At 35.6% G+C, this 27,365-nt stretch overlaps 1 long non-coding RNA gene across 1 annotated transcript; it reads left to right on the forward strand.

Annotated features, from left to right (window-relative positions):
• The first annotated feature begins 7,233 nt into the window (after window positions 1–7,233).
• LOC113598515 (uncharacterized) lies at window positions 7,234–22,791 on the forward strand. The gene is made up of 3 exons (XR_003419140.2): window positions 7,234–8,497; window positions 21,447–21,677; window positions 22,688–22,791. It is a non-coding gene; the product is annotated as an uncharacterized LOC113598515 (long non-coding RNA).
• The last annotated feature ends 4,574 nt before the right edge of the window (window positions 22,792–27,365 follow it).

Raw genomic sequence — 27,365 nt, forward strand, 5'->3', positions numbered from 1 at the left:
CCTCAATTCACACAAGAGCCATGTTTAGGAAAGGAGGGCTGTGCTTCTCATCAACTATGTTGCTGAAACCCCCTCCCCTTCCTTGAGTATTATACACATAGAATGAATCCGGTTTATGGTACTGTGCTGGTAGGTTGAGAATGGGTAGGGAAAGTGGTCGGAAATTGTGAATAGGAAATTGAGTGTTTCCAAAAATAGAATGGAGAGTCTCATGGGGGAATGGAGAGAGTCATAGGGGAGCCAATAAAGAGTTATATTGGAGAGTGCACAAAAAAGGAGACAAAGGGTAGGGCCTAATTTTTTAGAATTCTCCCCTTGGGCCATAAAAGTGAATGTAGTTTGCATTGTTTCCTCTGGAACCCACAAGAAGATAGCAGTGCATACTTAGGGGACTTTGGAGTGTGGCAGGCTGTGAGCCGCTCAACTGACAATGGCTCATGGCTGGAGGTGGGTGTGGGAAAGAAGAGAGCAATGAGGAGCAGGGCAAGGGAGTTTGCAGTAGGTGCCCATGGAAGGTAACTCTGCAGAGGTGGGAATGATGCTTGCATTAAATAATAATGAATCTGTTAAAGTCCAAATTGGCACAAATCAATACTAAACCTTCGTCCTTTATCATTTTACATAAGACTAGAAATGAAAGCCAAGATGAACATGCCAAATGAAATTAAGAAACTTTGGGCAGCCTATATTCTTTTTTTGACTTCTATAAGGATTCTTATATTGGCTTTCAACTATGCATTACCAAATTCACATATCAACGTACTACTTACTACTTAGAACATGAAGTTGTCTAAATTGAGACTTCATTTCCTGGAATATACATTCCAGGAAAATGATCAACACTGATGAGTAAAAGCAGTACTTTAACATTAATCTTTGTAGAAGAGAACCTGCACCAATGGGCAGAAAATTGTCCATTTGTGTAGTGTTTGGCTTCTAATTGGCACCATTCAAAGATGGATCTTGCTAGTTGGGAGTCAAGAAGAAACAGGAAAAGACCAGAGGTAGAGGTCACGTTTGGGGTTTCAATGAGGTTAGTCTTCCAGAGGATATATTTTCAGATTTCTCTAATGAAGCTATAGCTTTTCTTAGAATTAACCTGTCCCATCCAGCCCCAAAGTAACTGCACTCTTTTTCTCCTTATCTTCTCCATGAAGTGTGAACATGTAGACACCATCTCTGTAGAGAGAGGTTCTCCTGACTTGGGCCCTGCATTCTGTATTCTTCTCCTGCCTGTGTGATCAGTCTTTCTCAGTCACCTTCTTTCCTCTTAGGCTAAAATGTTGTTGTTTCTCAAGGTGCTGACTTTGGCCTTATTCTCTTTGTACTCTATATACCGTTCTTGGCCTCTTTGCTTAAATTCTCACCTATCCATAGATGCCTCTAAATGCATGATCTAGTCTGAACCTGCCTCTTGAGAGCTCCACTGGAATTTCTGACTGCTTTTGATATATTTACATATGAAAACTACATAGGTCCTCAACACAACTCATTCTTCATAGAATTTATCATCCTTATACCACATCTTCAAATTATTCCCCTTCTTAAATTTCTAATTTCATTTGCTGATACTATTATTCAACTAGTCCCTAAGCCAACAAGGTAGAGACAGAACATTCATTCCCTTTCACCTTCTACATCTAATCTGTCACCAAATCACATTGATTCTACTTCCTGTATCTTTTCCTCTGTATTTTAAAAATTCTATAATTAATACATAATTATTGTTAAAAATGATGCAACTTGGAAGTATAAGGAGTAGAAAGATAAAATTCCCCTTCCATTTCTCTTGTCCATAAATCTGAGCCTGCACAATGAAACTCTGTCTACATTCTAAAGAAATAGCTTCCCATCAGCTAGCCTTTGGGTCTAAAGGTATCCACACTCACAGCACAATCTGCTCAGGTAAGATGTGCTCAGAGAAGCAGACCACACAGCCTCAGAATGTGGATTCCGGTTAATTCTGTGTCTTTGTTATCCAAAGCATGATGTAAAAGGGTGATCATAGACTTTAGGTGGCCATGTTGTGTTGACCACTGAAGGAAGAGAGGGTATTCTAGCCTGATGGAGAGGGGGTGCAGCTTGAGGAGGGCAAGTGGAGCCTGCAAAAGTGCAGGTTCTGAGACAGGGGAACCTCTTGCTTAAGGGCAGTTCTAGTTCCTAGGGTAGTACCAGGTTTCATGTGAATTAATTCAGAAATTGGGCAAGGCTGAGACTACAGATCATTTAATTTCTTCATGAAATATTTGAATTGTTACTATTAACTGGATCCTATACATGTACTGAAGAAACAACTGGTTAACAAGACACGGTTCCTGCCTTCAGGGAGTTCTCATTCATAGAGGGTACCATCTATTTTCATGTAGGTCTTCTGCAGTGGGGCTGTGTAGGCAGAAACTTACATATTAATTAATATTTATAATTTAGTGGTGACTATTTCTAGAAATATTCTAAATACATGCCATATTGCTAATATCAGAATAAAATTTTGTAGTTATAGAGGTTAAAGTAAACTTATAGTCTATTGTTACTCTTTTTTTAATTTTTTAAAAATTGTTATTCATTTTTTGACAGAGAGAGTACATGGGCGAGGGGCAGAGAACAAGGGAAACACAGAACCTGAAGCAGGCTCCAGGCTCTCAGCTGTCAGCGCAGAGCCCAATGTGGGGCTTGAACTCACTAATTGCATGATCATGACCTAAGCTGAAGTGGGCCACTTAACTAACTGAACTACCCAGGCACCCCTATTCTATTGTTATTCTTAGATAAATTTGATCTTCAAGTGAAATGGCTTTGGAGGCCACTGAAGTCCATTATTTAGATTGTACTGCCCTCTGGTGGTTAAACTACAGTTTTATTTATTTATTTATTTATTTATTTATTTATTTATTTATTTATTTTTCAGTTTACCAGAGGTTCCCTGGAAAGACCCATGAGTCTTTTCTTTACCATGAGATTTTTGACATTCTTAATTTTCTCATTAAGACTTATTTATTTACTACTTCTTATTTAAAGTTATTTAAATTCCAGTTAGTTCACATACCAGGTAATATCAGTTTCAGGTGTACAATATAGTGATTCAATACGTCCATACAACTTGCAGTGTTCATCACAAGTGCCCTCCTTCATCCCCATCACCTATTTAGCCCATCCCCCCACCCACCTCCATTCTGGTAACCATCAGCTTTATTTTTCATTTCTTACTGTTTTCTTGAACAGATTCTATTATTTTTGAAACTGTGTTAAAATTACACAAAATAACTACCTTGTGGAGAGTTTCAAACAATACTCTGAGAATCCCAGAACTGATTCCAATGAGATATTGGGAAAAAAGCCTGATTAAAGGAGTTTAAAATTTATCAGAAAAAAAATAACATTAAAGAATGGTGCAGAAACTGGAATAATCCACCTAAAAAGGGGAACTTCTTGATAAGATATAAACACAAAGAGTATTATAATACAAAAGGTATTAAAGAGATACTTTAATCTCCTTAAAGATACTTAACGATACTCCTTAAAGAAGTATACTGTACACCTGTATACTTCTAAGAAGGTGGTACCACCATTAAAATGCATAAATGATATAGAGCCAAAAAAATCGAGAGATAATCATAATAATTTTTTTGCATTACAAATGTAGTATTTCAAGGCTATTGGTCTACATATCGAATGATATTAGAACAATTAGCTCATTGGAAAACCAAATTTAAATTTATACCTCACAGCTTAGATGCAAATACTTTCTTGACGTATTGAAATTAAAGTGGGAAAATGCAACTAGGAAAAGTACAGGCAGATAATTACATGATCTTAGGTCGCTAACCGCCTCTGGTGTGACACCAAAGTCAGAAATCTAAAGAGAAATTTTTGTAGGTTTGATTAGAGTAGATGACATTAACAAACAAACATAAAGATGGAAAAAAAAGGCAATATATGGTAGATAAAGGTACTATATAACAGTGTTATGTAAAGAACTTCCAATTTCATAAAACGTTGGAGAAGGAAACAAAGCCAACTCATAAAGAACAATTAAAGGTCAATGAACAAAACATGTCCTTTCTATTTTGTAATTAAAACAATACAAATGAAAAATAGCACTGGGAGATTATTTGTTACATACCAATATCCCAGTGATGAAGTATAAAATAATGTAAACTTTGTGGCAGATGGTAAGTCATTGTACATTACAATGTAAAACATGAACATAATTTAAACACAATTCTAATTATAGCAATTTTCTAAGAAGACAGTCACATTACTCAGCAAAAATATATACTTTGGTGGTGTTTATAAAATTGGCCAAATTGTATTTTTCTTTTCTTTTTTTTTAGGTTTTTATGCATCAATCTGAATTCCTTTATTAATTCAACTAATCTTTACTGAGTGTCTACTATTTATCAAGAATTGTGATAAATGCTAGGGATACAATGCACAAGACAGACACAGCCTCTGCATTGGAAGGTTTTTCTTTATCACTTTAAAAATTACAATAGGGAGGCGCCTGGATGGCTCAGTCAGTTAAGTGTTTTGACTCTTGATGTTAGCTCAGGTTATGATCTCACTGTTGTGGGATTGAGACCCATGTTCTGCTTTGAGAGGACAGAGCCTGTTTGGGATTCTCTCTCTCCCTGTCTCTCTTCCCTTCCCCTACTTTCTCTCTCTCTCTCTCTCTCTCCCTCCCTCCCTCTCTCTCTCTCTCTCTCTCTCTAAGTAAATAAATAAATGTTTTAAAAAATTAGAATAGGAGAACCACGGATGTCTCAGTCAGTACAGCATGCGACTCTTAATCTTGGTGTTGTGAGCTCAAGCCCCACATTGGGAGTACACATTACTTAAATAAATAAAACTTAAAAAAATTAGAAAAAAGCAATATAATTACTTAAACTTACTTTGGAAATAGCTTTAAAGGGTTAATTACATCTTTATGTTGTTTGTAGAATATTGACATTATTAAAGTTACAAAGCATGAAAAGTCTCTGCAAACCATTATCAGTAGGCTTTATAGGATTTTGTGTTATGATTATGTATATGGATGCCTATTTCTCTCCTTTAAGGCATTAATCACTGTCACTACTTTACCCAGAGTTTTCACATAGGAATTTCTTAGTAGATATGTGTTTTGGGGATGAGACAAAACTGAAAAAAAAATTTTTGATTTAAGAACAAAGGAATCGTGACAAATAATAATTCAGATTTTACTCTAAGTGTTATCTTAGCTCCAAACACATACCTATCAACTAGATATTCTATACCCTGGATTCCTTCTCTGTAAAAAACCATTAGTAAACATTAATCTTGTGGGCAAGTTTATAATTTATGGTCTCGGATAGCCCACCTTTTTCATTTTGCACATTCTGTCGGTCATCTTACACAGGGATCACATCATACTCAATGGACTTCTTGCTTCTGAGAACAGGTAGAAAGATTTTAGTCTTTGCTGACGTTCACTTAGAGAATCGTTTTTGCTAAGTCACTTCTGTTGAAGATTTTCCTTCCATTCTGTTTTATGTTCAGAATGCTCCATGACAGTTTTACAACGTAAAGAAAATATGTGGTGTTCCAAGGTATGGGCATTTGGCCTATGGTCTTTACCTTTTCATTTATAGTCACTGGGCCCTGCACTTAGAGACAATGGAGGAATACTTTAAAACACCCTTTAAGGGCGCCTGGGTGGCTCAGGGCTGAGCATCTGACTTCAGCTCAGGTCATGATCTCACGCTTCGTGAGTTCAAGCCCTGCATCAGGCTTGCTGTTGTCAGTGCAGGGCCCCCTTCAGATCCTCTGTCCCCTTCTCTCTCTGCCCCTCCCCCGCTCATTCTCTAACTCTCTCTCTCTCTCTCTCTCTGTCTCTCTCAAATAAGATAAATGAACATAAAACCCCACAAAAACTCTCTTTAGAAGTTGGGATGTAACCTGAGAAAGATTTCTTGGTAGGGAGAACCACCATCCCACTTCCTTTGGAAGATGATTATAATATGCCCCTGAGGCAGCAGCAAGGGGGTTCCTGATTAAACATTTCATGCTAATGTATGTGTGTGTGCGTGTGTGTGTGTGTGTGTGTGTGTGTGTGTGTGAGTGTATCACTGTGTAGGTATATACAAACTTGAGCAATCATTGATTTGGAGAAGTTCTGGCTGACTGACTATATAGCTACACCAGGTCTGCATATGTATCTGCATTCCAAACATGTGCTTCCTATTCTGAGACCTAGTGAAACATGATCCTCTGGGAATCGGTAAGCAAAAATGTCAGAAAGCTTCACAGCATATATGATTGATCGATTGAACCACAGTAAATCCTCTTAGTTCCTCTCTGTTATTTCTGGTTAAATTTGACTATCACAGGAAGAATCTTGCTGCTTTACTGGAGAGGAATTCTTTCTCGCCAAGTGAAAGGACTATTATCAGGAACTGTTAGTTGTTTTGAGAGTCATCCTTAATAAATCTAACTATTCTTTTAATGACAGAAAAATTTGGACTCCCTTTGAGGGAGAATTTTCCAATATTTGTTAAAATTTTAAATAAGTATATGTTATGACTGGTCCATTCTGTTTTTAGGATTCTGACCTGTAAAAATATGAACAGGTGGGAATAGTTAGACATATGATTAAGGATTTTCATTTTGGTATTTTTGTGATAGCAACATAAAAAGACAAATCAATATAAATGCCTATCGATAGGAGGATAAATAAATAAATTTTATTATATTGGAATACCACGTACTCTTACAATGGGAATTAAAGAGGTATTTTTAACTGACCTGAAAAGCTATCCATACTCATAGGTTGTGAAGTGAAGAGGGAGATTTTAAAAATATGTATCCACTGAAAACCTTGTAAATAAGGTTTACTTGTAAATAAGAACCTAATAAATGAGTTCAGCAAGATTGCAGGATATAAGATCAGTATATAAAAATCAATTGCATTTCTGTACGTTATTGATGAAAAATCTGGGAATTAAATTAAGAAAGCAATTCCACTAACAATAGAATCCAAGAGAATAAAGCTACTTGGGAATAAGTTTAGCAAAAACAAACAAACAAAAAAAAAACAAGGCTACACTTGGACTACACTAAAAACTACACAATATAGCTTAAAAAAGTTAAAGAATATCTAAGTAAGTGGAAAAGCATCATGTTCATAGATTGGAAGACTTAATATTGATAAAATATCAGTATTTCTCAAACTGATCTACAGATTCAATAAAATTCCTATCAAAATCCCCATTGATGCCTTTTTTTTCTTTGCAGAAATTGGCAAACTGAACCTAAAATTCATACAGAAATATAAGGAACCCAGGCTAGACAAAAAATGTTCACAAAGGAATAAAGCTGGAGAACTCACACTTTCTGATTTCAAAACTTACTACAGAGCTGCAACAATCAAGACAGCGTAGTATTGTAAAATAAACATCTAGATCAACAGAATATAATTGAGAGCTGAGGAATAAACCCTTACCTTCACAGTCAATTGATTTTCAACAAGGTGCCAACAGAACTCAATGGGGGAAAAGACTCTTTTCCGCAAATGGTGCTGGACAACTAGATACCCACATTCAAAAGAATGAGTTTGGGCCCTATTCTCACTCCATTTGTGAAATTTGAGCTCAAGATGGATGAATGAATAAAGTGCAAGAGCTAAAACGTGAAATCTTAGAAGATAATACAAGAACAAATCGTTATGATTTTGGGTTGGTCAATGATGTCTTAGATAAAACCAAAACAGCACAAGCCATAAAAGAAAAACAAAAGTTGGACCTCAGAATTAAAAACTTTTGCTTCAAATAGTACCCTCTATGAAGTGAAAAGACAACTTACAGATGGGGAGAAAATATTTGCAAATCATATATTGAATAAGAGACTTGTATCCAGTATATATGAAGAATTCTTGCAACAAGAAAACAACCCAATTAAAATTGTCAAAGGACTTGAATAGAAATTTCTCCAAAGATGATAGAAGAATGATTAACATGCACAGGGATGTATGTGTAACAACATGAGTCATTAGGGAAAAGGTACATCAAAACTACAATGAAATACTACTTCATGAGTACTATAAAGTCTACAGTCAAAAAGGCAATAGCAAGTACAGATGAGAATAGGGAATTAGAACTCTCGTATATTTCTGGTGGGAATGTAAAAGGGGGCAGCCCCTTTGGCAAATACTTGGGCAGTTTATCAAAATGTTAAACATAGAATTACCACAGGGTCCAGCAATTCTGCCTCTAGGTATCTACCCAGGAAAAATGAAAACATGTTTACCAAAGACTTGTACATGAATGCGCAGAGTAATATTATTCATAAGAGACAAAAAGTGGAACAACCGAAATATGCATCCATTGATGAATGGATAAACAAAATATGTTAAATCCATACAATGGAATACTATTGGTCAACAAAAAGGGTCCACATACTGATACACGTAGCAATGTGGATACATTTCCAAAACATTCTTCTGAATGAAAGAAGTCAGACACAGAAGACCGCATACTGTGTCAAGGTATGTAAATTTCCTCTCAATAAAGTGGTTAAAAAAACATGTATAATAAGATTCTAGTTCTGTTTAACAGCACATATATATCTAGGTGCTTAAATACCTCTATCTATTTTACTTAAATATATGTATATGTATTTAAATAAGCATGGAAAAATATGGGGTCACAAACATTCAGTAAACTGTTAATGGTTTTTCCCAGGGAAGGGAGGAAGAAAGGTTGAGAGACAAGTATTCATATCCTACTTTATTCAGTTCTGATTCATTTACATAGGTTGTAATACACAAATTGATTTAATGTGTTTTTCTTAAAAAATAGAAATGAATCCATTACAAATGAAGAAAGAAAAAGAGAGAAAAACAGAAAGAACAAAATAATGAATTGCTGTAATGTATCAAGATTGCAGCTCTTGTTAGTAATAGATCTGTTCATTCATTTGTCAATTAAATGACAAATAAAAGAGGTCCTGGAGATAAACATTATAGGACAGGATTTTAAAGACCTGCATCTAGTTCGTGTATAACTGTAAAAACAAAGACATATTTATAATCTGAACACTGTTCCTTTTTAAAAATATTCAGTATTTCTGATCATTAATGTTATTTGGTGGCAAGAGGGAAAGTGGTATATTTTTTACATATTGCAATTTAAAATATTTTTCCTTATGATGTTAAATAAAATAAACCTTAGATCCATTTTTGTTTTTGCATATGATTAGCAACTACAATGGTCTTTTGGATGTTTCTGTGGTTATACCAAACAAAACTGTGGCATGCTGAATTTACGTCTAGATCCCTTTATTATCACTATTTCCTATTCCTTTAACATTCCAGCTGCCTCACCATTCTTTAGGATGAATTATCAGTTATTTATCTAATAGTTATTTATGTAAATATTTATCAGTATAACAAACCAATAATTGGTTTTTGATAGCAACAGCAAGAGTTCTGAGGTAAGAGAAACAAATGAACTTTATTTGCTTAATTTGCAGTAAGAGTACTTGGGTATTATTCATAACTCTTTTGTCATTGGCAAAAAGAGTTATGAATAAAAGAGTTATTATTCATAACTCTTTTGTCATTGGCAAAATAATTAACAGTTTGTAGTTCTGAGTTCACTTTAGTCAGAGTAATTGCAAATACAGTTAGCCCTTGAACAACAGGGGTGTTTGGGGTTAGGGGCATTGACTCTGGCTCAATCAAAATTCCTCATATAACTTTTGACTCCCCCAAGACTTAACTGTCAATACCCTATTGTTAATAGGAAGCCTTACTGATAACGTAAACAGTCCACTAACACACATTTTGTATGTTATAATAATAACATACAATATAATAAAGTATGTTCGAGAAAAGAAAATGTTATTAAGAAAATCATAAGGAAGAGAAAGTACATTTGCAATACTGTATTGTATTGAAAGAAAATTGTGTGTAAGTGAACCTGAGTAGTTCAAACTCATGTTGTTCAAAAGTCAACGGTAATGCATATACCATCCTCTCTGCTTAGTGGTTTTCTATGTAACGATAAACTGTTACATTTGAAGAGGTAATGGTATTTTACAAAATTAAAAATATTTGATATAAATTAAAATAGTCCTCTGGAATTGAAACGTGACATATATAGCATAAGAACCAAAATATGTTTAATATGCTTTTTTTATATTTTAAGATTTATTTTAATTGTTATAGCCATATTTCCTGCATGCACTCATTCATTATATATTTATTGAGTTATTCTAATTTTCTGGCATTCTACTAGGTGATGTAGGAGGGAAAGTGAGTAGGATATTGACCCTGCCTTCAAATACTCATGATCTTTCTAAAAAGACAATCTTATAAACCAGGCATTGAAGTCACTGATAAAAAAGTATAAAATTGTAAACTACCTCAACTTGGATTTTAAAATACTGTGTAAAAAGAAAATATATCTCATTAAAGATGACACAAATTTAAAATATATTTTTAAAATCCAATACTGTGCATCACAAAGAAAAGCAATGTTAATACTTTCTATTTTCCCTTTTACTCCCCCAGAATTTAAAACAACCATTTTAAAGTGAACAGATACTTAAGTTGACTTTGAAGAATATTAGATCCAACTTTACATTTTTAAGGGTAGCTCATTAGAGTAGCTGATGTCACCCAACTCTATTTAATTGTCTGATCTCCAGACCCCCTCCCATTTTCACTCAAAATAGAAGTAATTGATTTTTTTGTTGCTGGGGTCCTCAGCTCACATCTCTTTGGAAGCTCTTTATCATTTTGAGTTATAATTATTTATATATACATTTTAGCTCCTTGTACAGACTATAAGGTTATTGATAACAGGGGCTCTGCCTATTTATTCTTGCATTTGCCATAGAATCCTGTGCAGTTCTTATACAAACAGGTGCTCAGCATTTATGGCACGCATAAATGATCTGCTACCAATCCAGGAAACTCAAACTTCTGAAATTTACATGCCCTCTCAATGAAAAACTTTGACTTAGAGAATGTTTCTCTGAAATCCCTGGGAAAAGTTCATCAGAATCTAAATCTACCATGTCACTTCCTTTATACAGTCCAGTGCAACTATTCTTCTGGCTCCATAAAAGTGTCTGGGACATTTGCCAGAATGTGTTGCCTTCAAATGTAAAGCTTCAGCACTTTAGAAATTGTTTTCCCTTTTAAATACTTTTCCAATAATTAGAATTTCCTGCCATCAGGTAGCACTAACAAATGCAATACCTTAAAAAAAGAAAACGCAGTTTTCCTTGAGATCCAGACTCTAGTTTTCAAAATAACCTAAAATTATCAACTAAGCGTAAATAACAGTAAACACATGTATTAACTAAAGGTATTTGAAAAGACCATGAACAACTTTGGGATTTGCTCACCGCATTTTTTTAAAGTTTTATTATGTATTTTGAGAGAGAGAGAGAAAGCACGAGTGGGGGAATGGCAGAGAGAGAGCAAGGATCCTAAGCAGGCTCTTCACCACTAGTGTGAAGCCTGATACGGGGCTCGAACTCGCCAACTGTAAGATCATGACCTGAGCTAGAGTCCAATGCATAACTGGCTGAGCCACCCAGATGCCCCTTGCTCACTTCATTTTGAGTATAAGTTGCCTTTGATTTTAGCTGGCACCAGTCTTTTCTGTACCTCTAAGAAGGAAAAGATATTGTCGATTAAACAATAATATAATGCTTTCTTATCATTTAGAATTCTTTTCAGCTTTATTGAGGTATAATTGACAAATAAAATTGAAAGATATGTAAACAGTACATTGTGACGATTTGATATATGTATACTGTGAAAGGTGTCCTCCCCCATAGAATTATATCCATTTCTTTCTTTCTTTTTTTTTTTTTGTTCAGCTCTAGTATATAATATGGTGACTATAGTTGATAACATGATATTATATAACTGAAATTTGCTGAAAGTAGAACTTAAATTTCTCACCCCAAAATAATTTATTTTATAATTATTGAAAAGGGTCTTTTGTAATTATTAGATACAGGTGTTTATATTATATTACACTTCTCCATTTACGTGCTTTTTTGGCAATATGGTAACTTTTTATTCAGTGCTGAGTCATACCACAATCTTTTTGAGGGTGTTTTGTGGCAGTTTAACACAACATGCATACTCAAAGTGCACAGTTATTAAAATTATGCTAAAACAAATAGGTACCTCAAAGTTTGTGCACGCTTAGGCATAAGTTACATTGCTAGTGCCACAAGAATGACGGCAACTTTAAGATGACTAATAAAAATACTGATTTCAGAGACCATTTACCATTTTATCATGAAAGAATTTGATCTTAAATCAATGAAATACAATATCCTTAACTTTTACTGTGTTAATTCAACTTGAATTTTAGATGATGAACAAAATCCCTTCTCTGAAATTTGGGCTCATTTTGTTCAGCAATGTCTATTTTTACTCTCTTTTTGAGAGCCCTTATTTCCAACCTAATCAAAAAAGTTCTTTAATTTGCTCTCTCAGCACTGCTGAGTATCTACGTTATAGCCTTGGACCCAAATGAATGCTGCTTCTTCTAATCTCATGAAGTACAGTGTGCTCTAAGGATTGACAACAGTTAGCATTCATTTAGTTGTTCAGGCCGGAAACCAGAAATATCTATAGGCTTGTGCCATCAAGGCCCATATGGTGTCTTTAATTATCTGCCTGTCTCTACTATGGACAAATGTTTGTATCCCTCCAAAATTCATAAAATGAAATCCTAACCCCCAATATGATAGTATTAGGAGCTGGGGTTTTTGGAAGGAGATTAGGTAATGAGAATGGAGCCTTTATGGTTGAGATTGGGGCTCTTATAAAAGAGACCCCAGTGAGCTCTCTCTTCCTCCTCACCAAGTGAGTATATGATGAGAAAATGGCAACTCAGAAGATGGTCCTTCTTAGAACCTGACGATGCTGGCACGACGGTTTCTATACCTGTGAGAAATACATTTCTATTGTTTATAAGCTATTCTGACTGTGGTGTACTATTTTACCTGCCTGAACAGAATAAGACACCCACTCTAGACTTTAAATTCTGATACAATAGAGACCATCATATTCTGTTTGTCTTGCAAACTCAGTTGCTGGTCCATAATATACATATTAAACTAAAAACCCAAACGAGAATTCACTTACCTTATTTCTTTGAACAAGTGAACCCACATATTACTAGTTAGGGACTAAGATTGAAGGGACACTTGGATTTTAATTTCCTTGATTTTAATAAGATTTTATTTTGTATGTATTTTGTGCTTCATAGGGCAAACCATGAGGATACCTAGTAAATGCTTACACTGCTCATAGTTACATAGAATTTTAGAATTAAAATGGAACTTAGAAATCAGTGAATTCTAAATACCAGATCCAAAGAAGTTCTGTATTATATGAAGTTTTAAGAAAGAACACCAAGGCAGTTGGTTAGGCACTAGACTTGACTTTGTGTCTCCTCAGTTGGTGGGAAAGAGTCAAATGTTGCTCACAGAACAGCTTTATATATATAAAAAAATAATAAAAATTGTTGAGCAGAACTTGCCTCTGATAGAAAGCTAACAAAAAATTAAATATTTAGCTCAAACCTTGTTTGACAAAGTTAATATATTATGGACATTTCAACATTCAAATTCAAAGAATATCCAAATCTGGTTTTCTTTGGAGTATAAAAAGCACTTTGGAGGATATTGAAAGATATAATAGATGGAGTGGGAAGAAAAAGTTATGGGAAGTTAAGTCTTTCATTTGTTACTTTTGACAAGCTAAGCCCAAGTAATAAGAGGCAAGGTAGTATTCTAATAAAGCATGCCTCACTGGTTATAATCGAGTTAATGTGTTCTCATCTCCAGCACATCAAGCTGCCAAGAATTTTAATAATCACAGTGCACAGGAGGATTAGGGAAGCGATATACTGTTAAGTTGGTTAATGAAGTAAAGTGTTATGAGATATGTTTTCTCAGATGGGGAAAAAAAAACAGGCAAAAACTGACTTTGGTTTGTATATAATAGCCATTTGCTCCTTACTTTAAAATAAGTTATCTAGAAAGAATGCTTGCAGTCCTCTGTACCTTACGTTTTTGTCTTTGCTGGTGCCAATAGTTTACCAAAAGTGTCCTTGTTAATAACAAATATTTTGGAGGGAAAGGGAATAAGGAGTATTCTTTTTTTATAATTATTCTTTTTTTTTTTAATTTTTGAGAGAGAGGGAGAGACAGAGCACGAGCTGGGGAGGGGCAGAGAGGGAGACAGAGAATCCAAAGCAGTCTCCAGGTTCTGAGCTGTCAGCACAGAGCCCGACTCAGGGCTTGAACCTACGAACCTTGATATCATGACCTGAGCTGGTCAGAACTGACTGAGCCCCGCAGGCACCCCTTGAACAAGGAGTATTCTAATGCTTATGAAACTTTTTGTATGCACCAGGTTAAGTGCTTAGCCCTACAGTGACCCTGTTGGATAGGTATTATTCCACCTTAGAGATCAGGAATGTGAGGTTCATGGACATGAAATATCTTGCCCAAAGTCAATTGGAAAACAGGAGAACAGGTAGAATCAAGGCTTGATTTGATCACAGGTCTGTGTCAGCTCCCAGCTGGTTTTTTCTCTAGGTCCTCCTGTCATTTCTCACTCTGCTGCTGCCCCATACAAGTTCTGTGTGTGTTTTAACTCAGATTTTGGTTTAGTGTGTGGAAAATTGTGTTTACAGGACACAATAACATGAAGTGAGTCTTTCTTGCCATCACAAACAGCACTTCCTACAACAGTGATAGGAAAAACATGGATCATGTAAAAGTTATTCTTACTATTTGCCCCAGAGCTGCAATCAAATTTTACTGTATCTAAAACTAATAGACGAAATTTAAAAAGTGATTAAAATAAAAACAAAGACATACCACAATCAAAATATTTATTTTTTGAAGGTTAAATCAGATAAACTAACATACTGGTAAGAGTGAGCAATGGGGAGTCCTAAAGGAATAAAACTTCAATTTTAATGTATTTCCTCATGTGCTTGCCCCCTGCCATTACACTATTTTACAAGAAAAATAAAGAATAAAGCTATCCACTTTATCCCTTATCCCTCATTCTACTCTGCCTTCATTGAACCAGTCTTTTGGTTAGCAAAGCTTTCTCCAGGCCTTTGGCTCATCTGTCATTTTCATAGCTAGAAACCAAATGATCTAGTTAATGTTTCCACTTGATTATTAAAGAGCTAACTATCACTTGATCAGAGTGGAATTTGTTCTTTCTCTTCTAGAAGAACAAATGTTTAAAATATCATAATTTAAATCAGGACAGAGTTAATCAATAAAAATGTCATCAGAGAACTGAAAATAAAGGCCGATGTACATACTGATAAATTCAAACCCATCTATCTAAGACCGAGAAGCTATTAATAACATATGCTTAGCCATAATTTGTACAATTTTATTGAATATAAATACTTGCATCAACCACTTAGGGAGGCTATCCATTTTAATTACTTTCTATTTTTAAAGTAATGTTTCACAGCCTTATGTCCAAGGTAGTAACTAGGTCAGCAATTTATACAACTTGGATATTATCTAATTTTCAGTGAACTCATTCTAAATCAAAGTGGCATATTTTAAGCCTGGATTTCTTCAGGTCAACATTCTTATCTGAATTTCAGGGAAACCTATCTAAAGGCTAAAGACGAAAATCAACCATGCTAATGGCTTATGCTTAAAGAGTAATCTTATGACTTGACATGAATCTATAATAAATATATATTTCTCCAGGCAATTGTTAACATGTTCAGTTAATTCTTTGTTTAGCAAAGTGAGTTAGAAAATACCATTACCTGTAAAAGGGACCATAACATAGTTTTGATAATTAATTAAAAACAACTCTTCCATTTTCAGTCATTCATCCACACAATATAAATCTATACACACCCACATTTCAACATCATAATCAATTTTAGAAAAAAAATGTTAAAAACTCCAATATCCCAAAACTTTAGGACTGATATTTAAAGTTATTATCTTCTGTATTCCAAACAAAAATTACTCTTTTGGTTAGTTCTGTTTATTAAACATTGCCACCAAGAAAGTGTCTGCATATGACCAACAAAAACTTAAAAAAATAGCTGTGGTTCAATATAGATATTATGTTGGATCTTTGAAGGTTTGAGAATTGGTATATATATATTTTTAATTTTTTTAACGTTTGTTTATTTTTTGAGAGACAGAGACAGAGCATGAGTGGGGGCCAGACAGAGAGAGAGGGAGATAGAGAATCTGAAGCAGGCTCCAGGTAATGAGCTGTCAGCACAGAGCCTGACCTAGGGCTCGAACCCACAAACCACAGGATCAATGACCTGAGTCAAAGTTGGACATTTAATTGACTGGGCCCCCCAAGCACCCCTGAAAATTGGTAGATGTTAAACAGAACAAAGCTATAGCTGTATCTCCTTACAGAACTGGCTTAAATTCTAAGATTCTAGAATTCTCTCATAAAGTTTGTTCCTTATCCCTTAATTTCGTGTGGAATTTAAGAATACAAAAGTAGAAACAGTTTTGGAAAATTTCTTTATCAGTAACTATAAGGAAAATAAAACCTCTACTCTGGGCATAATCCTATCCTTTTAACCAGTAGTGTGGGGTTTTGGAAAGGGTTAACCACAACAATATCCTCAACTCCAAATTTGAAACCAATTGAGAGATAGGCACAAATCAGACAGAAGGAGGCTCAAATAGAAGTTTTAGTGGAGATTAAAACTGGATAAAAAGACTTGGTGCAGGTATATGGCCACACTGGGCTTTCTAAACCTTGACTTCAGAATTAAACAGGTTTGCTCACCCAGGGGCTGGCACCATGGAGCCACTGCAGGGCCCCTGACAGGGGCAGGGTGCTTTCCCCTGTGGTGGGGAGGGCTGCTGTTATTGGAAGATGTGTTGATTTAATGAGAGAAAGAGCCCCAACAGTTGAGCACAGCATCATAAACTCCTTTCCCCAAATTTCCCAGTCCAAGAAGAAGAGTGAGAGAGTGTGCAAAGAATATGCCTACTGGGCACTAAAAAGGTCCTCCCCATCAAGACAAAGGGAGGCATGGGGAACCCGTGTTCCCCCTCAACTCTAAATTTAAGTGGGAGACCACTGCCTCATCCTTTTGGATTGCTCATAAATTATTTGAAATGGATGGCTGGAAACCACGGCAGGGGTTGGACTGAGGGGGTGGAGGTGCACTCTACAACTGTGTTTTGCAGTAAAAGTTGACACAGGACTATTGCATCCTACACTGATTTCCTCAGAAACAACAAATTATGGTTTAAATCACCATCAGCAGAGGTGCTTAATCAGCAGAGGTGCTGGCTAAAGGGAAGGAAAATAGGAAATCAAGAATGAAGGAGGGAGTATCAGTCATAGTTTAGAACAAGTTGCTGAAAATAACTGTGGTCTCTATATATCCTTAGTGCATTTTCTTTCTCTTTTCATTCTTTTTCTATTGAATCCACGGTATGTTTAACACTTTGCCCAGGATATGGAGGAGATGCTGGCAAGAAACTGTAGGTATGGATCTTTCTTAGGAATTCAGGATTCAGGGAACAGAATTTCTACATCATTCTCTTATGGATGGTCCCTACTCTGTAAAAATTATTTTAAAATTCTATTAATATAAACTCTGTATGTTGCTAAGTATAGAAATTAGTACAAGATGGGAGTGCCTGGGTGGTTCAGTTGGTTAAGCATCCAACTCTTGATTTTTGGCTCAGGTCATGATCTTAGGATCATGAGATTGAACCCTATATTGGGCTCCGTGCTGAGCATGGAGCCTGTTTAAGATTCTCTGTCCCTCCCTCTCTACCCACCCCTCTCAAATAAAAAGAATATATATATATATATATATATATATATATATATATATATATCATAATAAGAAATTAGTACAAGATAGAACAGAGCTCTGCATGTTGAAGGAATTAATGGAACACAGAGAATTGTGGTTCTCAGTGATGATTTTCATTTTGTTAATGCTTGGTTGCAGCAAACTAACAGAAAAATACCGGAAACAAACGTTGGTATAATATTTTCATGAAATAGTAATAGATACAGATTTTGCCTCATGAAGTTCCATTGTATACATAAAAATTTCTGGCCATTATTAGGAAGTCACATCTTTATTTTTAGAATAATCTTTGTGTGCTACATCAAAAGAGATTGACTGCAGAGGGTGATTGTAATAAAACTGACTTTCTACTTAATCACAGTGGTTCCTTAATTAGGGGACTCTCTCTTCTTTTCATCTTCCATTTTTTGAGGTTGATTTAATATTCATTTCTAGTATCCAAATAATGGTACCATCCCCACCAAAGAAAGAAAAGATACATTTAATGCAAATTCCATCCTATGATGGTATTTTATAAAAAGTACCTTCCTAATGAGTTCAGATATTTTAACCTGGTGTGTGGCCTCTAATGGATCTAATTAGATTTTATATGAATATTTTTCTTCCCTACAGAATATATCTTTAAATATACATTTTCCCTTTTTTCTTCTCTCAGCATGTATATTCATTTATACATTTTTTCTTTGTTTTCTACTTTTCCTTTCCATCCTTTCTCTCTCAAGAAAAATAATTATTCACATGGGACAACAAAAGAAAACCCAGGCAGGAAAGAAAAGTTCCATGGAGTCTAATCAAACATGGAAACTGAAAAACAGTGTCCTCTATTCAGAGAAAGATAGAACACCCTTCCCTGGTGAGGGCTTAGGACAGAAGAGGCTTTGTGAAGAATTCTGGAATAGATGGCAAGTAGATTGTCAGAGTGGCAATGGTAGCCATTTTCATTCCTGGAACAGGATTCTCTCTGACCTACTCTAGACAGAATAGTGCTCTTGTGAGACTATTCCCTGAGTCCCCTACTCCCCAAGAAAATCAGGAGCAATATAGATCTGATTCTGCTTTTCCTTTTTTAATTTTTTAAATGTTTATTTTTTTGAGAGGAGAGAGAGAGAGAGAGAGAGAGAGCGAGCACGAGTTGGGGGGGGGTGGGGGCAGAGAGAGAGGGAGACACAGAATCCAAAGCAGGCTCCTGGCTCTAACCAACACGGGGCTTGAACTCACGAACCACGAGATCATGACCTGAGCCAAAGTCAGACCCTCACCTGTCAACTGAATGAGCCACCTAGGTGCCCCTGTTTTTCTTTTAAATATGCATTTCCAAATATGACATAAAATGTATTGCAAAAACGCTGAACAGAAATAAAATATGATGGCAAAGATTGTAGGTGATTTTAACTGTTTTCTTCTGAGAATTTAAGTTTTTTTCAACATTTTAAAATAATATTCACTACTTTCAAAACCAGGAAAATGTGTTATTAAAAATTAAATACAGTTCAAGCATACAACTGCATCTTCCCTTTGGGCTGGGAAAGCTCAGAGTATAAGTGTACTTTCTGAACTCTGTCTTGCTGTTGTGATTGTATGAAGAAGAGCTACAATAGTTTCCCATTCTCATTTATTTGCAGGAGAGTTTTCCAAAGTCTCCAAACCTGATTTTATTTTTTTGTTTTGTTTGTAATTTTTATTGGAAAACATTTAGAATTAGCATTACTTCGATCTTTTGCAACTTAATTTTTTAAAGAATCATATTAATCCAGAGTCTTAGATAACCAATAGGTTTTCAAGGGTAAGAAGTTAATTAATTGAAAGGAAGATCTGACTTTTATGATACAGATTTTTAAATAAAGCTGTTTCAGTGATATTGAAGTAATTTGTCACTTATCTGAACTTCATGAACTGAAATAAAGCAAAAGTGTTTTTGTATTCCAAGTATTATAGACAGTTATTTAAATGGTGGTCTTCATTTACTTAAAAATATATGATTAGAATTTAATTATTTGTGCATATGCCAGGGTAGTGAAAAATAAGTTCTATTAAAGAGCACATACATAATAATCAGGGAAAAATTAATTCTTGAGTAAATTTCATCCTAAGGGTCCAGCAGGGAGATATGTTAGGGCCCAGATAAGATGTACGAGTTGGTCTGAAAAACTAATGGGATTCTCTAAATCAGGAATGTTCTCATCATAATCTAAGAGCATAGGTTTCTTAGACTCGGAAGAAAAAATGTGATTGCTAAAGTGATGTATTAGTTCTTGGGGGGGAGGGGCAAAGTTTTGTACTTGTGGAGATTGCAAAAAGAGGGAGTCATAACAAGGGCCTTTCCGGATTTGCACCCAGAAAGCGTGATTTTATCCTATTCATGTTAGTTCTTCCCTGTACCTATGTGGAACCCCATTTAAAATCTCATGAGAGCGTTGAGGCATGTCCTTTACATTCAGAGAAGAGACATCTAACTCAGATGCTGAGAGGTACCATATTATTGGTTTGTCTGAGAGTGTCCTGAGACGTGGGAACTTCAGAGCTGAAATCTGGGTAGTCCCAGACAAACCAGGGCAGTTGATCTCTCTACTCCATTTTCAGTAGGGGATTAGACATTTGTCACTCACACAGAGTGGGCAAAGAAATGCCACTGTGCATCAGTGAAGTCACCCTAGTATCCAGATGGGAGACATATATTTTTCTTTATCTCTCAGTCCCACAGTACCAGAGGAGGCAGGTCTGAAATCTTCATACAACTTCTTGCCATATCTCCTTGATCAAGAGGTAATTATGTGTTCCACCATTCACAGGAAAAGAACAAAAACAACTCAACAAAAAGGTGATCTTGATCACATCACAATAATAATTTACACTGGAGCTCAGATCAGAGAAAGATGTGTTTCCAGAAAACTCAGCTCCTGTACTAGACCCAAGTGGGTGATTGATTATCCAGAGGCACAAGTTTATTTTAGGCACTTCCTTTGATAACATTTAGAAGAGAAAGTTGCTGGATTAACTATCAGGTGTAGGTATAATCCACTAGTTTAGGGTAACTGAGCCAACTGATGTTTTGGACATCTTTCTGTGGAGGGGTATGATGACCAGATGTTTTTTAGAATCGGATTTACATTTATTAATCTTTAAAACATTGTATTGCATTCTGTTTCAGGAAGGTAGTTTGTGTATTCTGTCTAAAGCTTTCTTCAGCAGAAATATTTAGTCAGTTGGCATGGACTTTCTGATTAACAGTAATTTGATATCTTATAATCTCCTTCTATTCTGAAATTTATGGTTTATTTATTGAATGTTGTATTAGCCTAAACTTCTACATTTGTCAACTGCTGCTTGTTTCCTTCCAGGTCACAATTTTTTTGAGTAAATTTCTGGTGCAGAATTATATGTTGACTGATTGAGCTTCCTAAGATTCTCTACTTTGACCTGAGGGGTTTTCCTTGAACATCTTGGAGATTTGGCCCATTTCAGTGAAGAAGGGTCATGGTGCATTGTCTTTATTTGTTTTTCATACTTGCAGCTCATTTTTTTCCAGTTTGGACTAGAACATAGTATCGTCTCCATTATCTTCACTTTTTGTTAATATGTTTTGTTTTCCAGAGAGAAGGAAGAAAAAGAGGGAGGAAAGAAAGATCAAGGAAAGAAAGAGAAAGAAGAGAGGGAAGAAGGACCGAAGGAAAGCTGACCAGGAAAAAAAAAGTGCTTCTATCAATTTGGTTACTTCTTCAAAGAATGTGAAAAGTCCCCAACAAAAGTATACAAGACTTTATTATTTTGCTGAAGAAATGGATATGTTCAGCCTGCTATTTGGGGCAGGACTTCAAGGGCTGGGTATCTATTAATAAATTCTCATAGGATATATTTCTTGGTCTGGGTGGCTTAAAATCTAAATTCTATCATTTGACTTAGGTATGATCAGGCTGCTAGTGAACTCAATGAACTCAATTAAAATATATTGAAGGACCATGTCTGCTGTGGAACCATCTGGTTGTGAAATACAATTATAAAACACAAGGTCATCTGAACAACAGTTTTAGAATCTAGTTAAAATAGATTGGGTGTCTACTATGTTTCAGGTGCTGTGCTAATTATAGTCGAGGAAGGATATCAATTTGAGGAAGATGCTTCAAAAGGGTATGTGTATGTTAAACACAACCAGTTAGTTATTATGTAATATTTTCCCTAAAAGATCCTTAGAAAGATGACTATATATATAATCTGTATTCTTACTAGCATCTTGCTAAAAGAGTGACACTTTCAATTCTTTTTCCTAAAAACTCTGATTTAATTTGGCACACAATAGCATGCTGTTAATTATTAATTTTCCTATTATTGGCAAATTGTACTAAGTTTATTTTTATCATCATGATTATTACTAATCTTAAAAAATAAAAACTTGAAAATATTAAAAAGTAGACCAGAGCATTTATCGTGTGCCAAACGTCGTGAAAGTCTAGTTATTATTTTCTGTCAATATCACAGTTTTAATAAGGAGTGGAAAACATTTCTGTATGTTAACATATTTCAGCTCTTTCGACAAACGGTATTTGGCGACCTGCGAGAGGGTCTATTATAAAACCTGGGAACTGTGAATCACAACAGAAGGGATAAAAATAATGTTTTATATGTTAAATTTTAAACACTGATCATTTTTTATTATAAATTTATGTGTACCTTTTTTGTTTTCCTTTTCCCCTCCTTACCTTCCATCGCATAAGACTTAACAGCGATGCTGCGGATCTAAACTCGTTGACCTGACACCTACTTCCTAACTAATTAATTATTACATCACACGGTCAACAAAGGAAATTACTTAACTTTTCTGGCCTTTTTCTCTTTAGAATGAAAGACACAACCCTTTTCGGATATGGAATCCTTGGATGAAATGTGCTTTGAACAAAATTCTCCGTTTAGTTTGTTTGACACTACTCAGCCTTGTAATAGGGTTGTCAAGTTTAGCTAATTAAGAAAGCTTGATGGAGGGGGCCTGGGTGTCTCAGTTGGTTGAGCCACATTTCTCTTGGTTTTGGCTTAGGTCATGATCTTATGGTTTGTGGGTTTGAGCCTTGAGTTGGGCTCTGGGCTGACAGCCTGGAGCCTCAGAGCCTCGGTTGGAATTCTCTCTCTCTTTCTCTCTTTCTCCCTTTCTCTCTCTCCCTCTGCCCCCACCCCGCCCCCCCCCCCCCAGCTCGCACATACTCTCTCTCTTAAAATAAATAAATAAACATTTAAAAAAGCTTCAGGGAATGAAGATATCGCTTCTTTTTTTTTCAATATATGAAGTTTATTGTCAAATTGGTTTCCATACAACACCCAGTGCTCATCCCAAAAGGTGCCCTCCTCAATACCCATCACCCATCCCCCCCGTCAACCCTCGGTTTGTTCTCAGTTTTTAAGAGTCTCTTATGCTTTGGCTCTTGAAGATATCTCTTCTAAGAGATACAATTCCTGTGTATGTTTAGAGTGAGATTTACTGAGCACAGTCCTAAGAGGCACTTGTGTTAGACTTACATTGACCTCGTTTGCTGGTGTTTGCAAAAGGAGTGTTTAAGTTATCTGTTGTGGGAGATTTGTGCCTTAAACAACTTTCCTTTCCCAATCTAAAAGGGTTGAAAGTCTGTGAAGCTGAAATTAATGACAGTTCCTAATGTGATGTGTCCAAATTTTTGTCTTCTGACTGGTTGTGCTTTTATTGCTGTCACTGGTAAAACTTTGAGACCTATTGCTTCTGGGGCAGGTCAGGTGTGATTAATGTGCTTTGTGAGACTCATGTAATAAATCTATATACTTGTTAACAAGTATATATCTATCATTACACAGGCCAAGCCATAGATTCCTTTGCAACCTGCCTGTGAAAAAGACATCACCTGGTTACTTCAGAGCTCTGCTCCCCTCCTGTTAAGGATGCAGAGTTGACTCTTGGCACAACGAAGCTTAGAGAAACCGGGAATGTTTTATGGATGCTGTCTGGCAGTTTTGATTCAGAACTAGAGGAAGACCAACAGGTGTGAACTCGTCTGCATCTGGCATCAAATAGTTCATAACTTGAAGTCTGCAACCTTATTTTGGTGAGACTCTTGAGGACCACAAAGGAGAAAAAGCACATGGAATTCTTCATAAAATCCAACAAAACAACATAGGAATAGGTAGTCACTTTAAATGTGGTAGGAAAACATATGCTTCAAACGAAAGGTCGCTCAGCATTATTGCCTTCACTTTTACGGAATGGAGAGCTGCTTTTATCGCCGTTATTAGTCAGGGCTGTTCCAGAGTCTTTGCTCAGGCATTTAAAGGTGCACAGAATAAAAGGCAGGAGTGCAAATCATCAGCCTTTGTAAATATTATCATTGCATACCTGAAAACCATGGAGTGATGTTTTCCAAACTGTAAAAATATTAAAATGATCACAGAATTAAGGTATTTAGGAAATGACAACAAAAAAGTATCATTCTTTATACAAATAGTAACTAGATAGGAAAACAAATATTGTCATAATAAAAACAAATGAGATTGTCATAATAAAAACAAAAATAACTTATCTACAAATACATTTAGCAGCAATTAGGTACTACTGTGATAAAGATAGCTGTAAAACTCTAATGAAAGGAATAAAAGAAACTCAAATGAAAGCAAAGACAAAACCACCTTGTTCCTAGATAAGAATATTCAATATTTATAGCTCCCTTAATGAATCTCCAAAAGGCAGTAACAAATAAAATTAAAAGATATTTTGTTTTATTTAGAGATAAAGTGATACTACAATTTATTTGAAAAGAAATTAACATGTGAAAATTCAGAGGGCAATTTCTCAAAGGGTGAATAGTAAAAGTGCACTAGTCCCCACTGGATGTTAAAATATTTTATAATGCAGCAGAAGCTAAAACTGTGTTTTACTGGAATCTGAATGAAAGACGGCTAAAGGGAAATGAACACAGAGTTCACACACTATTCATGGATGTTTGTGTCCAGATGAGGTGGGTTAATGAAAAGAATCAGAACAGATTCTGTCACTCACCTGACACTGCTTACCATCTTCACTGCAGCAAAACAAGCTGGTCCCAGGTCAGCTGAAAAAAGAGCTCACCAGTAAGATGGACTCCAGAAGAAATAAGCACCATGTAGGAGAATTTTCCAGGTATGTCACTGCTACCACATACATGAAAGCATAGCAGAGTCCCAATGTGGTTATGCTTAGGAAAAAAAAAAAAAAAAGGAAGGAAAGATGGCAAAAAGCAACAAAAGTGGTTGCTAGCAGAATAGGGCTCTAAATGATTTAAAATATTTTACAGTACCTTAATTATACTTTGGTTTTTCAAATATTGTAAGAAATTTCCAGGTCTCTGTTCAGATAGCAGTCTGTCTTTCACTGTCCCTGCTGGCGGGAAGGGAAGGTCTGGTTGTCCTGTTCTGGTCCAGGTTGTTTAGATTTGGTGATGAAAGGAAGAGCTACTCCCAGATCTGTCATTTCTTTGTACAGGTATATTCCTTTGTACAGGTATATCCTTCCTTTCACCAAATCTAAACATGTGTGCCTCTCTCTTTTCCTCCCCTTTTATTTATTCCCTTTTTTCCTATGGGCTCTTCTCCATCCTTGATTTTCTTTTAAGAATTATAATCATTTATGCCTCTTGTCTTGAGGACCAGGTATTTATTTTAAAATATATCACATTCATCCATGGGATCTCCCCCTAAGTTGGTGTCCTTAGTAATAGGCTAATAACATGTAGGTGAAAAATGTATAGGGATAGTTCTTTGCTTTTTATTTAAAATTTATTGGAAAGCATTATATTCTCATGGCACTTGGTTTGATATCATTTGTGAATTAATCAAGTTACATGAGCTGGAACGAAGAGTCCGGTCTCCTGTGCTACACAGTTCAAGAGTGTGAGAAGCGGTGAGCCATTGACACAGAGGATAGCAATATGGTTTCCGTAGAGGCTCTTTGTCTTCTGCCATTCGCTCTCCGTTTCTCAAATTCCCTGTCTTTAACTATGCTCGACTCTGTATCTTACAACCTCTCCACCTCCTGTTCCAGCATATGCTCTTCTTGATTCAGTTTATTTCAGAGTCACGCCTATTTGCTCATGGATTTCCTTAAGGATCTCCACTTCTTATGCCAAGGTTGTGCATTTATTTTCTCATCAAAAGGGGGAAATCATCATTTGCCAAATGATTTTTCTGTTTTTCAGTTCATCTCTAAATGACAGCTCATGATTCAGCCTGCGTTGTCAACAGCCTCTGTCTTCCACTCTTGTTACTATAGTTATTATCTGTGAGACATCTATCATTTTCAATTTTCTCACACCAGTGGTCTGCTGGTTGGCTGAATTTATTCCATCTCTAGCCATTTCCTTTCTTATTAGATATGCCCTTAGATTCAGAGTCAGTAGCAAGCCCTGTTATCAGTAACAAGCAATTATTTACACTTTAATTTTATTCATTTTGTAAGCTAGAGGTTGGATATTTGAAACTTCTGGTTTAATTTAGTTTGTTCACTGAATTCAGTTGATCAGTCTGGCTATCTGCTTCCTGTTCTATGCCTTTCCTAAGCTCGATATTTTCTTACCAAACACAAAGATTTTGTGTTTTATTTTCTCTTCATTTAGTTTAGTTTCACAAGGGGAACTTGCTACTTTTGAAAATTTTATTGACTTCCTTACAAAGGTAGATAAGCAGCAATAAGAAATAATACATTATAGTATAGCACGATATAATACTGGTTCTTTTATCGCATAGTTAGAACACATTTAAAATATTTTTTAAAAATTCCAGCTTCATAAAAACCCTTGATGATGTCAGTTGTAAATAATCCACTTTGCAAATTCCACCTGTAATTAATATCAAACGTATCAGCATTACCATGTGCTAATGTAAGGTTTTTTACTTCTTTCACTTTAAATATCCAATGTTAATTTTGTTTCCTTATAGTCTTCACCAGTGTTTTTCAAACTTCAGTCAGAATCACCTGGAGGACTTGTTACCCCACAGACTGCTAGGTCCCACCCCAGAGTTACCAATCCAGGAGATCTGGGTTGGAGAAGAATTTGCATTTCTAACAGTTCCTAGGTGATGTTGACCCTGCATTGTATGAATCTGTGCTAATGTAAGTGTTTTGGTAAAAAAAAATTGTATTTTTTTCACTTAATTTAAAATTTGTATCACTGCTCTCCGTTTCTTAAGTTTTAAAATCTGATGTTTTATATATAAAGCTATATCTAAAAGCTCATTACAACACAGAGCTAAGTATGTTCCTGACATTCCTTGCATATTTCAATTCCTTTTCCCAGAAGCAAGCATTTTTGGCTCTTAGGGTTTCATGAAAATCAGATCATTCTAGTGCTGATCTGTCAGGCAGCCAAAGAATGATGTCTGAAACTACTGCACACTGAAAGGCACTAGACTTGGATCTTGTTTGTTTGTAGCTATTGCTCTGAGCCTACAGGGGTATCTTTGTTTATAACTATACTTATGACCAAACCTTCCTTAATACTCTGTTCCTGGGTGACTTCTTAGATTACT

Source organism: Acinonyx jubatus, chromosome B2 (assembly GCF_027475565.1).
Source record: "Acinonyx jubatus isolate Ajub_Pintada_27869175 chromosome B2, VMU_Ajub_asm_v1.0, whole genome shotgun sequence".
Classification (NCBI taxonomy): Eukaryota; Metazoa; Chordata; class Mammalia; order Carnivora; family Felidae; genus Acinonyx; species Acinonyx jubatus.